At 32.2% G+C, this 18456-nt stretch overlaps 1 protein-coding gene across 2 annotated transcripts in view; it reads right to left on the minus strand.

Annotated features, from left to right (window-relative positions):
• The window catches only part of LOC117174900 (RNA-binding protein Musashi homolog 2), a 108242-nt gene extending 93695 nt beyond the window's left edge, over nucleotides 1-14547 (minus strand). For both annotated transcript variants that reach the window (XM_033364335.1, XM_033364333.1), the window contains exon 1: nucleotides 14112-14547. The gene's annotated coding sequence lies outside the window, so the exon portion shown is untranslated. The remainder of the gene's footprint in view (nucleotides 1-14111) is intronic.
• Nucleotides 14548-18456: the final 3909 nt, after the last annotated feature.

Here is an 18456-nt window from a genome sequence, read left to right on the forward strand (position 1 = left end):
CCGACACACACACACATACATAAGTATACTTATAGTATTTTGTAGATTCAACCAACGAATTTCGTTCAATCAATCAAATATTTTCTAAAATCAACAAACCGATTTAATTAAAACGTTTACTGACCGAAGCTTACGAATTTGGCCAATCATTATTTAAGAAAAGGATGAAAAATGTATAATATTGTTTGCTTTCGCATTTATCCTGTCTTGCAATAACTCACGAAAGCCAAAGTTTGCATAACACGTAAAAAATTTTCAATTTTCTCGTTAATTTGTTTTTCACATATTATGAAAACCGTCAGGCCTCAAGCCTGGAATTTTCATGAAAGCGAATCGGACGGCAGCGGCTTTTGCTGAGAGAGGACGATAAAATATTACGTTAATTATGGAATATTCGAGCCAAGCTCGCGGGATGGAACCCGGCATTCCATATCCTCTGCAACTACACAAACATACCTCATACTTGCAAACTGACTAAAAAGAAACATCTTCTCTAAAAATCCGTTTTTGAAACACATGGAGGAATGTTCGATTTTCAAGACATGTATCGCGTGCAGAAAGTGGCCATTCCTGGAACCGTAAACTAGAATCAGTTAAATTTCACTTATGGAAATTGCTACAAGAGGCTTAATTTGAAATTACAATTTGGTCTAAATATACAAAACTTTTTAGCTGCCAAAGACTGCGAAAGTTCTTTTCACACTGAAAAAATGGATTATACAAACTCTATGTTAGAATCTTAGGATAATACCCCGCAATGAAAGTAGTGTTACAGCATAGCGTGTGATCTTAAAAGCTAAAGGTTGATATATACAGGACAAAATCATTGTGGTTCAAAATAAGACTAAATTTTTTACTGGCATCTGAAATATTTGTTTCCACAACCAAAAATATTGTATTCGGGCACAAGTGCAATCAAGCACAACTAATGTAACATTGGTTATATTCAGATCGCACTAATAATGCATAAAAATGCACAAATCGTCACGTCTACAAAAAGGAGTGAAGCAGAGGAAATTGAGAAAGCGAGAGGAACAAACAGTTGGGGTAGGTGTGTCTGGAACTGACTCAGAAACAAAGAGGCAGAGAGAGAAAAGCCTTTTGAAATTCTGCTGAAAGTAACTCGATAATTTCGTTCACGTCCTTCTCAAGAATGCGAGGGAATGTGTATCGAGAGTAAAGTTTTCTTTAAAAATACTGCGTTCCAGACATAAGACTTGCAAGTTAATTAAACTCCTAGAACTGGGGGGCGAATTCGTTTCAAATTTTCCAGGCAGTGTTAAGAAATATGCAAGAATACGACTATATTTTTCAAAAAGGATAAATTACATACGAACGATTTATGATGAATCAACACGTCAGCGAATATTGTAAGTATACATAGAATATTCAAGCATTCGTACTGTCTACAACTCTGCTGTCTCGCGCATTGTCTTGCTGACACCAGTTTACTTCCATCTTGTTGCATACATTACGCTCACGGGCTCAATATTTATTCCGCAGCTTTGGGACCGTTCATGAACTACGTTACCAATTTTTGATCATTTTTTACCCTCCCCCCTCGGTGATAACCGCAGGTTTTTCTGCCCCTCGCCCCCCTCGCTAAAGTAACATAGCCATTTGCTGAACATGGATTTTACGTTTATTTTGCGTTAGTTTGCGCTTCTGACAAGTTCAGTTGACAATATATGTCTACGTGACCGTGTAGTTCGATAATGAATCAAGAAAAATGAAAATAAGAAAGTGATTCTCGCCGGCCGGAATGAACTTGTTCCTTTTGATGTTTTTGATCATCCATTGACCGAGGACAAAGAAATATTAACACAGTCGAGAAACGGAGACAAAAATACCGTATCGTTATAGGGCCATCTGTCGGAAAATTCAATAACTTCGTTTAATTTCTCATCGGAGAACGTGCTAATAAAACGCTATCTTGGCTCATAACGTCAAGATAATGTTTGGTAAAGTTACATCCACACTGCCCCCTCCCCCTATTACTAACCATAGGTTTCGGCGTGACCCCTCCCCCACCCCCCTTAAGTGGTAACGTAGTTTATGAACGGTCCCTTTTTATTTACTAATTTATCTGCCTGTCTGGTTTCTAAGGTATATTCTACCAACATTTCTACATGTCAGGCAGATTCAGCTAACATGAGATTTTCGGCTGTTAAGAATAAGAATTTTGGATTAAATTATATGTACCGCCTGGCGGTCTGGTTTATTCAACAACAAAATTTATAATGCGGGCTACATGCATATAAGGACTACCTCATTATAGTCGAAAAGCATTGTTTTACATTTTCATCATGGCTTCCTTAAAAAGGAAGAACAAGTTCGTTAATCAGCCTTTCTTAGCTAACGGTTCTGGTTTTATTTATTGAAGATTCTATGCAAAAATAAACAATTTGACAACATAAATTGCCTGTAAATTATGTGGTGAAACTAATTATCCGTGTCGACGTAATGCGCTAGCAAGAAAACATCCCTTGCATTATTGATTTAATGATTTCCAAAATGCATCACGCGAAATAGTTGCAAAGCATGAAATACATTTCTCTTAATTGTCATACCATGTTTGCAGAATGATTGTTGCACTATACAATTTTCGAGGAAAGCCATGGATAAAAGAATGGAAATTAATGCGTGTCATTTATAGAGACTGTTCTTGCACCGCTTAGAAGATAGTCCCCATTGTTTCCGAGAGTTGAGGATTATGATGGTTCGCTCTTTCACTGGTTTGCGTTGACGCTGATGCGAAGCAGAGTTAGCTTCAACCCGATTAGAACGTGTTCCATTTAAAGCGAGATCCATATTTTTTTGGCTTCAAGCTTCAAGGTTTATAAGTCCGCATTCGTTCACTTGAAACTTTTTTGTCTTTAAGTTTCTTCAAACCTTAGGGCATCAAGAATTTTAAGCGGCTTTGCGTATAACATCTCGGAATGAATTATTAAGGTTTTGGGAGATAAAAAGTTTTTGAAAGAAAGGAAGCTTATGGGATAGTCTGAGAAAATCCTCCTATTTCTGGGTGACTAATAAATCAGTTTGACGAACGGTGAGACCGTTGACGAAAACTTGTAATTTGACGGTCACATCAACATCAGCTTAATTGCATTCCGCAACGCTTGACACTCATTGTACCTTCGTTACAATGACGGTTGTACGCCATTCCGGCAGACAGAAATACCTGAATCAATCTAAATTACGATATTAAAAAAAAAAAATTTCTTCTTATCCATTTTGACAAATTACTGAAGATTTTGTAAGGCATTAAAAAATATAGTCCGTTTACAAAAACGGACCTGTATTATACTAATGAACAGAGACGATCCTACAAAAAAAAAATCTACAGGAATGAGGAAAGAATTTCAATTAACTAGGAATATCCTTTTTTCAAGCTTCTCCCCTTGAATTAAAAAAAATCCCTAAAATATCTATAATCCAGAATTTTGACTCAATTTTCCCTCCCTTGCCAAGGTTTAGTTTCGTATCATTTTTTAGAACCACAACAGAAATTCAAGACATTGGGGAAAACCAAACGCTTTGGAAGAGATTTTTTTATAATACCAAGTTCAAATATGCCCGAAATAATTTCTTTTCCAATTTTATAGATTTAAATTACAAGACGAATTCATTAACGATTCATAACAGAAATTAAAACCGATATCTACGGCTCGCAAGTCAAATGTATATTAAATTTTTTTCTGGACCTCGACTTGGGATTGCTTATTCAGATATTGCCCAATAAAGTACACATTTTATTTTTTACGATTACTCTAAAATTTGCTTCTTATTTTAAATTAAATTTTATTTTCAGCTATCCTGCAAAATGTATTATTTTAATAAATGTTTATCATTGAAATTCAAAATATACATTGATACTGAAACATTCGTATTTTTATTGCCTTTTTTATATTAAAAATTATTTTTGAAAAAATTTCTTTATTAAAAATTGTATTGCATCTTGCGTTGTTTTCCTATCAATTTAAGGCTCATCACATGGCCTTAATTTATTTTCAATTTTCTGTTTTACGATTTAAACTAAAATTACGCTAATATATTTTTATAACGAGAGTTTACAACAAATTTCTACTTTCTAAATCTGAATCAGTAAAATTTCACTAATTCAAATAGCTATAAATGAGTCACTGAAAATCAGTGAAAGGTTACTTATTGATTCAGTGAAAGTTTGTCAGCACTGCACCATGTCAATTTAGCAATCATAATAAAATCATATTTTCTTCAGTAAGGCCGCGAGTACCTCGCCGCGCGCCGGCCATAAGCGCCAAACGCACTGTCGCGCGCACAAAAGGCGCTACATGTAAATTGCGATAACTAGGCTTCCGACTGGTTAATCCAATGTCGCGTACAATGAATAGGTAGAGGAGCTTTCAAAGAACAAGTTGCTTCTTCAATTTTCGAAAAATATTCAATAGGTCAAGAATAATCGATACTCAAAGTTTGCAAAAAACGTCAAATTTTGAACTTTGAAAATTTATAACTTTGTAAATATGCATTTAACAAAAAAGTTGCAAGAGAACTTTTATGCTTAGCATTGTCCATATTTACTAAAAAAAATTTGTCCCATAAAGAAAAACCATTTCTTCCTATTTGTTTCAACAATTGCGTTTTAAACAAAACCTATCCACTTCTCGTAAAATTAACCGGTACCATTGGATTAAGCGGGTCAAAATACATAAGATTAACTAGTTTTTACCTTTTGCCTCTTGAATGCATACGGGAACATACCCAGCTCCCGGACTATATGTTTACGAAGTATAAATTTAATGCTATTTAGATATATTTAGTTTTTGCAGTAGTCACAAACACTTTTGTAACCAATTAATTTCCCCCGCGCAGTCACAGTGTTATAAAAACCACAGGTATTTCATATTATGAGAACCACACCGTGCAACTATTTACTTACTATGCCTAACCTATATAATGAAAAACTTCAGCATTATCCATATTTTCCTACTCAGTTATTCAATCCCCATCACTCCAGACAAACTTTACTGCTAAATACATATTTAATGAATAATAAATAGGATTTAAAGAATTCCCTTCCAAGAACTCGACCACCATTGATTTCACAATAAGTTCGCATATAATCTTTAGAAGCCCAATGAAAAATGGACTAAACCACGAAATTATTCTTTCTTCAAGGGCTACAAGTTAGAGATAGAACCAACAAAGTGGGTCTCTCAGTTTAGCCGATACCCCGCTTTCTCATATTACGAGAATATTTCATATTCGAGTACTCTCCTCTATACTTTCTCATGATCCGACGGTTTTGTACTAATAGTACAAATGAGTGGTGTACTGCAGTTTAACCATTCCCACTGCGATTTGAGATAACCCAGATGTTCAGATATACTTGCACATTTATTATTGATGAGTAAACTTACCAAATAGTGAACCCCCCCCCCCCCCCCCCCCCCCCCCCCGTAAATCTATTTTATGACCAGAGAATGTGAATTGTTTTATGTACCCTTTTTTTTATTCCTTGTTTTTTTTAAATAATTATGGGGTAGCTTGTTCATTGAAGCTTGACGGATACGAACCAATCCAAGTTGAGAAGAACAACGCCATACGAGCGAGCGAGCGCCTGGCTAACGTTGGAGTACTTTGACCAGTCAAGCGCCAATGATTCTTCATCAACCAGACGAGTCACGAGAGTCGGCGGCAGCTCGTCTCTCCAGTCATCCATTCATCCAACTATTTATCCGTCCAGATTTTCGTAACGGATAAATAGAAGCACAAATTATCGAAAATTCTCTTTCCCATATTGACTACGAAATACAGCGATATAGAATCACGTGAAAAGAATCACTATTTTTGAATTTAAGGTGCGGTATACTTTGAACACTTGCAAGCATTAGCTATAGGCAAGTGTCAGGTATCCTTTTGAAAAAATAAGAAGACAAAAATGGACGATTACTAATACTGCTAGAGTCTTGTACATTCAGAGTAAATATAATTAATTCGCACCGCACAGAAACAAAACCTTAACCCATACTCAATCCGGAGTTAAAGAGTCGTGGCAGGACTTCTTAAGGAGTTTAGGTTCGGAGCTTTGTTCACAGTAAACTTGCAAACAGGAGTTGTTCGTCACATCAGGGCTGCAATTAAGTCAACGCGTGCGAAATTTCGAACTCAAAATCACGAAAATTCTAGAATTCAAAATTGTAGATGGTGGCGTGTCGCGTCTGTGTAATTTGTTATGGCAACCAGACAAAGTGTGTCGAAATTTTATATGAATCGGAATTCGAAACACGAAGAATTCTGAAAACGGTGAGACTTTTATAGGGTACGCTTCCGAGTTGATTTTAACTACGCGTTTTAACAGTGTACTAGGCGGAATGTTACGAGGTTTTAAGTCGTGTACTTTAATGGATAGAAATGGCTTAAAATGGGCAAAAAGCGCCATTCGTTTGTTTTCAAGGGGCTGTGAATTTGGCCGTAGGCAATTGATCTGATTAAAATACTGTCATTTATGCTTCACGGCAGGCATTAAACAGGTTTAATTTGTCTGCTTCGATTTCCAACCACTTGAACAGAATTAAAAAGTATTCGTTTATTGACAGAAATCATCACATATATGTGGACATCCGCATGAAAAGGAGTTCAGGAGATATTTGTATTTTTATAAGAAGAGGTACAAATTATTATGTTTGGGTTTAAATGGGGGGACGATACTGGGACCTATATGCATAGTGAATTATTTGAAACTATATACTCATATCCAGGCAGTAACCTGAAGTAGTTATATTTCATGTCAAAAATACCGGAAATTTATCCGGCAGTATGCCGCTGTACGTGACTGCATACCATCTGGAAATTATCTGCAACAAAATTGATCCCAGAGTTTTTACCATGCGGGTACAACCTTTTGTCTCCAATAGTACAGTTGACCAGGGTCAACAACTGGCTATTGCTTCAAAATTTAACTTTAAAAATCTGCCCGCTGGGCGGGCACATTCACATCATCCGCGGCTCGTTTCGCTCGCGAGTTTGCGCGCGCTTAGGGCACAGTGAAAAATTATTAATTAACAGCAAAAATAAATGAAAAATAAGTAATTTTAAGGTCAATGAATTATTATCCACTGTATTTTTTACCATCCACTCCAAGTATCTATAATCAGTAATTAACGGCATACAGTCAACTACCTAATTATTTTTGTGTTTTAATGTCAGTCCTACATTAATACGAAGCTGTTTTCGCAAAAAGGGATTTTTACCGTAGTTAAAACTGTTCGTCAATTTCGTCATAATAACCAAATTGATTAATAAGCAAATTATATTTGAATTCTGGCGACTGCTTTATCCAAAAACTTGACTTTTTTTAACGTTTTCTTTTATCGAGTGAAATTTTTATTTAATAAAATACCATGTTAAATTGTGTAAATTTAACATTTTCAGTGGTAGTTTTTGATTTTCGATTTTCTTCAACTTGAAACATTTCAAGTTCAATGTGTAGGCTCATATTTCTTATATTCTCAGTAGTTGAAACTACTTCACAGTTAAATTTTAGTTCATAAAGGATTCTCTAAAAAATCAGTTTCGTACGTTTTTATTTAAATAATATTATTTTGGAAATAGGCGATTGTTATGATTAGAAACAATATTTTTCCTTAATAATCTTTTCATTATAATAACGTTCCAAGAAGATGTGTAGAGATTATTTGAAGAAATAAAATGTGCCCCACAACATTATGATTATATATCAATATTGCAACTTTTTACACCTAAAGAGAAAGCACAAACATAAGGCTCTAAAAGGGATAAAGCTATAAAAGGGAGAGAATCAGAGTTGGCATTTTTTCAATCTCCTGAATTCCTTACTAAGAGTCAATTGGATGACTATTAATTTATCAAAATATTATTTAATAATGGCAACCCCTTTACCAAAAAATCGATTTTTCCAACTTTTTTTGTCTTGAAATTTTTATTTATTAAATTTTCTTATAATAATTGATCGTGTTATCTTTGATATCTTATATGAATTTAAGAAAATTTAATTGTTGATAACACAGGCCAACAAAATTAAAAAATGACCTATGCTCTCGTTGATTGCGACATACCTACACGGAGAAACTTTCAGTTATAAAATTTGATAGCATAAAATTTATTTTTATAATACGACAATAGCAAGCCAGCACTGTTAAAAATGTTTGCAATTTTAATATACATTTACCATACATTTGCATAGTCAATCTAAGAACTCGTTCTATATAATAGCTATTAAGAGGCTGCGTAGTAAATTTAATATATATGTATATTAATCAATTCTTAGAAGAGCCAAGTAATTTCACTTTACGCAAATTAAAAGTAATTTTCAATTCTAAATAATAAAGCATTACATTTGTTTCTAGATGAACATAAATTATACTGGGTTTCAACTGGATACGTTCAATTAAGTAAATAATTAAGACACCTAACCTAAAAGCAGCAGTACTCATGTAAAAATTCTGACATTGGCAGTAAATTTTCATGAAAACCTCACCCGTACGTTGCACTTTGACTATAAATAAGAATTGAGTCAATAAATTGTAGGTTATTATTTAATTTTAAATGTTTGACAAGATTTGAATACATCAAAGAACTTTCAAATTGTATGCACTCCATTTTACTATACACGTATATTATTTTACAAGATAATGGTATATTAAATTGACTACACGTATATGCATATTGCTTCCATTACATTTATAGCAAACTCGCTATAGAAATTTCTAACAGTGAGGATATAGAGTCACTATTGCAGGAATTACTATTGTGAATATTAAACTTTCAAGTTATTATGTCTATTGGAATATAAAATAAATGATTAAATAATTGCACTTGTGCCAAAAAAAACTTACTACAATCCCTGAGGCAGACTGTGAAGTTTACAAAACACAATAGTAAAAACATTCTATCTATGTTCATTGTACGCATTTCTAATTTTTGCAATAAAAAATAGGAAAAAACTCCATGGTCCAACCCTGTGATAAAACAAATTATAAGATTTAGGAATTTTATCATACTCCTGAACTTCGGCGCTTGTATAATGACGTCATTTGGTACTGAATCGCGAAGCACTACATTCAACTGTTTCTTCTGTCATTGCACCTTCCCATTGAAAATGGTAATTTTTCTTACCTCTTCTGCAACTTATGTCATGTTAAATTCTAGCTACTGCAACTACGGTTTTATCATTTAATTTGTGAATATCACTTTTTTCAGCTTCAATCTGCTATCAAAAATATGAATTTTTCTAACTATAAATAGCAATTATTAGGTTTGTAGTATATTTATGAATGAAATAGAAAATATATTTCTTCCTATGGCCGCGGCAATAATACTATTTTCTCGGCTATAACCTAGATTGCCATCGAACTTTTTTAAATATCAATATTATAATGACAAATTTTACGGTCAAGAGTTTCTCCGTGTAGAATTTCCAAAGTATTTTTGTGTGCTTAACAAGAAAATTTGCAATCCATTTTTTGTCATTAGGTGTCATATTTCATGTTTTTGGAGATCATTTCAAGAAGCGTTGTAGGTATTGTCAAAAACGAGGTGACATTTGAAACAAATTAATTTTTTTTGTAAACTGAGTTCCAAGTATCCATTATTATTAGTTGAATTCTCAATAGTTGAAAAATTCAATTATTAATTTTCAAAAGCTTAAAAAACTATTGACAATTTAGACAAGCCATAGTTTTGCAACGGAAATTACACAATTTATAAGTTTTTTAATTCGAAATTGCTTTCTATTCACAAATAAAATGATTAAATTTAAAACTGATGATCACGGCTTATTAAGCTGTTTTAGAACTGCACATTCGAAACTATAATTTTAAACTGAAATTACACAAGGTGTCTAACTTTCTACTAAATTTTGCTCATACTATGCTTAGTGGATTGCGATATGCGTAATTTGCTCGACTGGAATATTACAATTCGTTTAAATCTCATATAATTTTTTTTATCATTTTTAATTTTAAGAATTCCTAGATTTTTCAAGCAGTGAATCTTCTTATGGCGCATTCGCATTGCGAGAAAAAATACTTTTTGAAGTAGAGAGATAAAGTTTTGAACCGGTTATATTACTTTGAGAACGGTAACGAAAATGAGAATATTACCGGGAATGCAACCGAGAAATAAATTCTCTGAGAATTTCTGAGAATTTCAGAATTTATTTTAATTCATAGAAAATTGCGTTTTTTCGTTAACTTTACGGTTGAAACTTCCCCTCTTTTTTATTTTAAAGTTTACCTGCTTTAGCAGAAATTAAATCTTTATCTGATAAAAATGCAACTGTTTTGTTAGAATTTAAGCTATTATACTATTTTCTTGAAAACCCAACTATTTAGTAGAAAAATTACATTTTGTTTAAAGTGTATATTTTGGTGTTGAAAAATAAACTGAAATATTTTCTAGATGAAAGTTTCACTTATAAAAGAAATTTGTTTTTTTTATTACAAATTCATTTGTTTTAATACAAAATTGATCTTTTTTGGATAAAAATGCAACTATTTGGTAGAGAATTTAACTATTTTGTGAAAAATGTCATCCTTTTTGGTTGAAAAATTCGACTTTTTGAATTAATAATTCAATTTTTTTCGTAGAAACTGTTTTTTTTACCAAAATTCAATTTTTAATGTTACTGAGTTAACTGGAGTCTTTTTTGGATGTAAACTCAACTTTTTTGTAATCAAAAATTCTTCTGCTTTAAGATTATTATTTTTTTTTGGTAAAAAAACGGCAACTATTTGTTGGAGAATGCAACAATTCTGTTAAAGTCATCCTTTTTGGTTAAAAATTCGTCTTTTTTTAAATTGAAAATTTAATTTTTTTGGTAGTAAATTATTTCTTGTTAAAAAATTCATAGTTTGATCGTGAAAACTCGACTAAAATCTTTTTCAACAGAAAATTCAACTATTTCCTTGAAAATATATATTTTTGATTTAAAACTTCATCTGTTATAGAAGAAATTTCATTTTTTATATAAAAATGCAACTTATTGGAAAATACTTCATTTTCGTTGTTTAGAATTCATTTCTTAACAGGAAATGGAACTTTTCGATTTTTTAAGATAGACATATTTTAGTTGAAAATTCGCATTTTTTGTTTGTAAAAAAATTACTTTTTAGTCAGAAATTTCGTTTTTTCACGTAAAAATGCATCAGTTTCGTGGAAAATAAATTTTTTGTTGAGCGGTCATATTTTTTGTTGGAAAATGCTGGTTTGAAGGTTCAATAATTTAGATAAACTTTTATTTAGTTTTTAATTGAAAAATCTTTTAAGCCGAATATTCAAATATTATGTTAAAATTCAATTTCTTTTTTTTGAAAAATTCAGTATCTTGTTAAAGAGTTATCTCTTAAAGTCGAAAAAACTTTTTTTTTTTAATAAATGCTGGTATTTGAATATTAATGATTTGAAATGAAAAAAATAATTTAAAAAAAATCAGAGAATTTTGAAAATGTCACGCGTCTAAGTTTTCCAGGAGTGGGATCTTCTTATTCTACAGCGTGGTATTTATTAAATAATGCGAGGCAATTGAATTTTGAGGTTAAAGTTTCAGTATAGCAGTATTAAATAGTTAATGAGCTACTGCGTTGCATATTTTAAATTCCTGAATATGTCTGAGCTAAAAAATAATTTATATTCAACCGCTGGTATAACCTGAACAATAAAAATATTGTTAAAAATCATAAATTCTTAAGTACTCTTAAATTCTGTCATATTCTTGGTAATTTGACCTGGACTTAAATTCTCGAAAATTTAAAAACTCTATAGAATGAAATGGACCTCGAGCTTGCTCGTCGAGCCGACACGCTTGAATGTGTAGTGTAATATAATTTCACGTTCGGCAATTTCCGGGGCGGTGAACAGTGCGATGTGCGATTGCGCGGCTCGGGAGTTTCACTTCCCCCTCCAGGTCCAAGCAGGTAGCACGTTTTTTTTCAATTTCTGAAATATTCCCGGATTTCCCTAAATTACCGCACAGCAGACACCCTTGTTATAGTCATTTTAGTGATGACAAGTTTGTTATCAGTGAGTGTCATGACACGTAGTTCAAGTGGCATTCAAAATAATTGGATTGACTTTTAAAAAATGATTTCTTTTTTTAAAAAACCTCTCTTAGTTTCGCCTTTTGAAATTAAAGAATTTTGAATATTGTGAAACTTGAAAGTTTAATTATTGTTCTAAACACTATGAAAGTTATGTGCTTTCTATTTGCAAATTTTCCACATTATTGAATGCAAACTTGAAGGGTTACATATTATACAATTCCAGGACTTTGTTTAAAAATGGCAGAATTCTTAGATTAGGATCTTGAAACTAATCGTTAAAAATAATTAATTTTTAAATTGTTGATCAAGATTTTAGAATTCCAAATTAAAACTTGAAAATGAACGATAAACCATTTTGATCGGTCTGTATAGAGTTACGTATGGATTTGTCAAGTTGGAACTTGGAAAAACTGCTGTTCGAGAAAATTGCAGTTAAACTTGGCACGTGCCATAAGCGCACACCTGTTTTACTTTTTCTTCGAACATGAAACATACCCACTTCCGGTTGCTTTCAGGCCACGAGAACAGTGCTATTAATAGATTTAGTGCGGGTCCCAGTGTCATCCCCACTCAAATCCGAAAATAATAATTTTGACCCTGACTCAGAAAAACGCGAATATCCCCCAAACAGGAGCCGGTCATAAGGGCCTTTTTCCTGCGGATCCCCACATAATTAGATTTCTCAAAGGAATCTGCAATTTTTTGTAAGTTCAATCAGCAACAGTTTACAAGCTACAAAATATGAGGAAGAATTTTTTGTCGGTCTTACGGTCTGCATTAAATTAAAAGGAATAAAAGACGAAACTACTGGACAGTTCGTTTATTAATATTCGACGTTTCGGCTATCACTGCGCGCCTTTTTCAGAAAAAAAGGCCGAAACGTCAAATATTAATAAACGTACTTTCTAGCAATTTTTTTATTCCACAAATCAATGTCTTATTCAAACTATTTTAATATTGAAAAATTATAATTAAATAAAATAAAGAAATTAAATGTAAATAAATTAATAAATATGCACGATAAAAAATTTTAATAAATATATCAATATTTTTATAAATAAATCCATGATTAATTGATCTATAAAAAATATAGAATGAATAATACTAAAATATCGTAATATTATTAAAATTATTAATAAAAACAATCTTCATATTAATAATCTATTAATTATTATAATTTCTCTAAATAAATTTAAGGGAGGAGAAGCTATATTACAAAACATAAGATAAACCAAAATAATCTTATCAAAAATATATAATATTTATTATAGCTTTATTTAACAATATTCTTCGTCTTAATAACCGTTCATGATTAATATTTATTAATATTTATTAAAAAAATATACTTATTAAATTTATTAAGAAAATTTTATGTAAAAATATAAATTTTTGAATTTTTATTAAAAATTATTTTATCCTGCTGGTTCTCCCGGGTGGTTTGGGCGGCCACCCTGTAATTGAAAAAAATTGAATTTTCCTATTCTTCAATTTTTTAACAGTTGAAAATATCAGGGGAAAAACGGATTTTCTATTAATAAACATCTTCATTCGCAAATTATAATAGTCACAGAAGGGAATCTCAGTAAGTAATTTATTCCGAAAGAGTACCAAATTGTTTAAGAAATTTCACTTTTTTCATATTTTGCGTGAAAATGTTGTAAATATAAAAATGTAGAAGACAAAAGTTTCGGTCTGCAGGCTGTTCAGAATTTAATGCACTTTTATTTCCATAAACAATTGAAAGTAGGACCAACCTTGAAAGGCTATATTATGTTGAACAAAGAGCATTTCGTCCGACTGGGGCCCGCCTCATCATTGGCCTACATTTTTTTTTATTTGTTTATTAATTAATTCAATATTTTAATTGATTTTTAATCCTTTGAGAGATTGAAATGAAGGTCGTCTGACTGATGAGAAAATCCGAGCAACCGAAATTGAGCTTAACGACTTTCAGATGTTTTTTTTTTTTTATAACAACAATATCGACGGACAGCACACCAAAATTTGATAAAATGAAGAAAAAAACGTTATTTTGTTATATCTTACCTTGGGTCAATTGATCTCTTGGCAATAATTTCGTTGAACGTCTCTATTTGGAAGTGAGAGGATGAATGGAATTGAAGTTTCTTCACTCTTTACTTCTCACGCTATTTTGTTTTTATGATTTGGATGATGCAGTTTTGATTAAAATATCACTAAAAATAAGAAGCACTTACAGTCTGACAATGAAATGGATTTATCAAATAGCAATAGTTAGTTCGTGAGTCAATCAAACAAATGACACACAAAGTAAAAATCTAGAAACCCGCGAAATGAAACGGCTATCAGCAGTCAGTCAGTGAGACAGTTGCCGGTCTTTTTACTAACGGTCACGAGTCGCGAGGAAGTTCATTCAGGTTAGGTTCTGCTGCTCTTCTCTTGAATGTTTGATAGAGAGAAGAGAACGCTAAGTACTGACAGTGACAACACAACACTGGCAGCACTGGACTGGTGAGCGTAACGGGGTAACCTCGAATTCGCTACTTCCGCCAACTTCCGCTCACCCTTAAGCCTTAACAAGTTTCAGGCTGAGTGGGAGAAATCAAAGATGTCTGGATGCCGAGGGCCAAACAATAATATCAATTGCGTAGGTTGAAACTTCATTTTTCTAATAACTTGTAAAAAAAGAAACGATTTTTCACCAGAAGTGTCTTTGCCCTTCTAGGAATAATCAATTGAGATCGATAAGAATGAGTATAACTAATTTCTCAATCGCTCTGAATCGCGTTTCTAAGTTGTGCCAAAATGATTGGCAACGATTGAGCATTTTGCATTTCCAATTGTTCCCCATCGGGTACTTGGAATTTGCCACGTAATGGCAGCAATTTTGTCTAGCGGGAATAAAAAAAGTTTTTATTAATTCAGCTTTCTAAATTTTTATTTTATTGAAATATAAATACTCAAAATTATGGATATAATTCATTCTAAATTGAACAGTGAATTTGCTTCAATGTCGGTGATATTATATTCGGTAATCGTTAGATTATTATTTCCCCTTTACCACTAATAATTGACGTAAAACCAACTTTTTATATTATTCGCAAGATAGCCACTAAAATCGAAGACAAAATCTGGAAAAATTTCCTGGTTAACATTTTTTTACATCCAGTCAATAAAATTCAAAGTTTTAAGATTTTGAAGCTGAAAATTTGGTTATTTAAAGCATTTAAGACTAAATTGCAAATTAAACCAATGGAAGTGGAAGTTTTCTGATCATTAAGCGTTCTAAATATCTAATTAAAACATTTCAAATAGCGATTTAGAGTTCAAACGTTTATTAATATATGTTAGCTGCTTACATTTAAACTTATTAATTTCTTAATATAAGCATTTCAAACTCAAAGTTTAAAACGATTCACAAATTAAAAATTAAACCCTTATTCTTTGATATGCTAAAATGTCGAAAAACGTCCATACGGTTACATAATGAGAATGGCAACTGGATGTAAAGGCCAAAAATAAACTTTTTTCAGACTATTGCATAAAAAATTTGACCAAAATTACAGAAATATGTGGCTATTAATCACAATGTTTCACGAAGGAGAAAATATAAGAAATTTATGCGCTTTTGGAAGGAAAATCATTTGTTTTTATGAATTCCGCACGTATTTAATTCAATTTTGAACCTAATGAAACCTAAATGAATCTAATACTATAACATTAATAATTTCAAACCTTTGAAATAGAAATATTTGCAAACCAAATTATTTGAAATATTCAAAATTTAATATTTGAAATATTTAAAACTAGAATTTCAAGAATTTAAAATCAAACTTATTTATAAATTCAAATTCAATTTAAAAAGAAGTAAATAAATGTTTTACAATAATATACCGGCTAAATCAAACTACCTAATACTTGACAATCATACTACATCACTGTCACATCGTTAAACGGTATGATTTTTACATGCTGTTAATCCATATACTTTATAACTTTTTATTCGGTATACCACCTAAACAGTATATTTTTGTACTTAAAACTTTTGTTAAATTACTAAAAATTTAATATCGAACCAATAAACACGTTCGCGTCATGTGTGTTACAAACGAAAACTGCAGAGGGCGTATTGCAGGCAAGTGCATTTACTTGATTCAATCCGATTGGGAATGATTGACACAATTAACAACAATTTAAACCGATTCAACTTTTGATTACTCTTAATCGTTATTAAGCGTGTCCAATCGATTATTTCTAGAAGAGTGGATATTACTTTTTATTTTTCAAAACCTATTCAACTGAATGCAGTATCATCGGTTCAACGAACATTGTGTGCACCGAAATTTTGACTCCCTGGAATAATGTTGATGTTCATATCACATAACAAATATAACAATATAGCGACCCCTGTGTGAAGTAATAATTCAATTAATACTAATTTTACACTCAAGGGTGATTTTTTTAGGTTGAAGAGGGAGACTTTACAGTTTACACCTACCGGAGTGATTTTCAGGTAGAGTTAAATAAGGGTAATTTTTACATAAGGGTGATTTTTGGTGCCGTGGAGAACTTAAAAAGGGATGTATAATTATTAGGGCTGAAAAGAGCTGAACAGAAGGATTTTAGATTTAGGGAAGAACTTTTCGACTTTTTGCTGAGAAAGGGAATTTAACACTGTCCAGCTCTTCCCGTTCCTAAAAATCATCTTGGAGTGTAAAATCCCCCTTTGCAGCTCTACCAAGCCTAAAAATCACCCGTTAATGTAAAATCTCTGACGATTTTAAGATTTACGAGAGCTGCTCAGAGAGTTTTACATTAACGGGTGATTTTTAGGTCTGGGAGGTGAGTTGGAAAAGGGGATTTTACACATCCAGATGATTTTTGCACTGGGAAGAGCTGGACAAGTGGATTTTACATTTAGGGATGATAAAGTGGGTTCTACAGTTGTGGATCATTTTTGGATCTGGGGAAAGCTGAATAAAAGAATTGTACACATAGGTATAAATTGCGAGGCTGCCCGGTAAGAAGAGAAGAATAGAGAAAAATTAATATGTTCAGATTTAAACGAAAGAGTGAGCATTTTTAAATTTGTTTTTGAATGTGCTAATTTTCCATCGGGAGAAGTGCCCAACGAAAGAATAGGTTTAACCAGTTCTTTTTTATTTTCTTAATGATTGACACTTGTGTTGTATTCCAGCTGGCGATTATTTTTTTAATTCCTCTCAATCCGATCAGTAAAGTCACTGTTTACGTTTCGTTCCCCCGAAATCAGTCCAAGAACATTTTAAGGCAACCCCCGACAGTGGACTAAAAGCGAGAGTTTGGTGTATTTAATTCCTTCCAATATGCCCACAAAATATGTGCACTTACATAGTTTCTGTTTCTCCGTGTGCAACATAAGTTTGGAAATTTCAATTTCTCTGTTAAGGTTATTTTTAATCCGATATTTACATGCCTTATTTTCGATTATTTTAATACCTTCTAATCTGTCCACAAAATATGCGCACATGCATAGTTATTATTCGTTTTTGTGGAATATAAGTTTGGAAATTTCAATTTTTTGTCTGCATAACGGCGGAGCAATTTTCGTTTAATTTATCTTTAAACAGAATTTAAAAAATATTCTTTGACAATACTACAAATTATTTCTATTAACATAATTATTTTATATTTATAACTGATCGATTAAAAGGCCTAGGTTTTTCATCTTCAAAGTGACATTATTATCTGTCTTTCTGTTCTTTCTTTTGTATTCCTTTATTTTTTAATTCCTCTCAATACGCTTCATTAAATTTTTCTAAGTCGATTAAAAAGAATAAATTTTGCCTTTTTCTACTCCTTGGTAGAATTTTCGATGGAAGAAAATTTATGTTTTAATGGGAATTCAGATTTTGAATTTTTTAAAATTATTGTGGAGAGAGCTGGAGATTTTACACATATGTAGAGGTGTTTTTTGGTTCTGGGTAGAGTTAGAAAAGGGGATTGTACACTGAAGGGTAATGTTTATTGAATTTTGTTGGAAAGAGCTGGAAAAGGGGATTTTACACTTAGAGATGATGTTTTTGATTTAGCAGTAAAAAACAAAAGCATTTTATAAATAGAGGGGATTTTAAGGACCGCGGAAAAATTAATTAAACTAAGGTGATTTTTGAGGCTAAGAGAGATAACTGGACAAAAGAATTTTAAATTCTGCGGAATTTTTTGGAGACGGGAATTTTACATTTAGGGATGATTGTTTGTGACTGAGGAGAGGAGAGCTGACCAAAGCAGCAAATTTTTTGGGAGGCCCGGGGTGGGTGAAAACCTAACCACGACCGCATAAAAATGTTATTACTGCTTGGCCATCGGTGAGCAGCCATCTTGCCAGGTGACGTCACAGCTTGAAATACCTATTTGCACTTTCGCTCACCCT

This window comes from Belonocnema kinseyi, chromosome 6 (assembly GCF_010883055.1).
Source record: "Belonocnema kinseyi isolate 2016_QV_RU_SX_M_011 chromosome 6, B_treatae_v1, whole genome shotgun sequence".
Lineage (NCBI taxonomy): Eukaryota > Metazoa > Arthropoda > Insecta > Hymenoptera > Cynipidae > Belonocnema > Belonocnema kinseyi.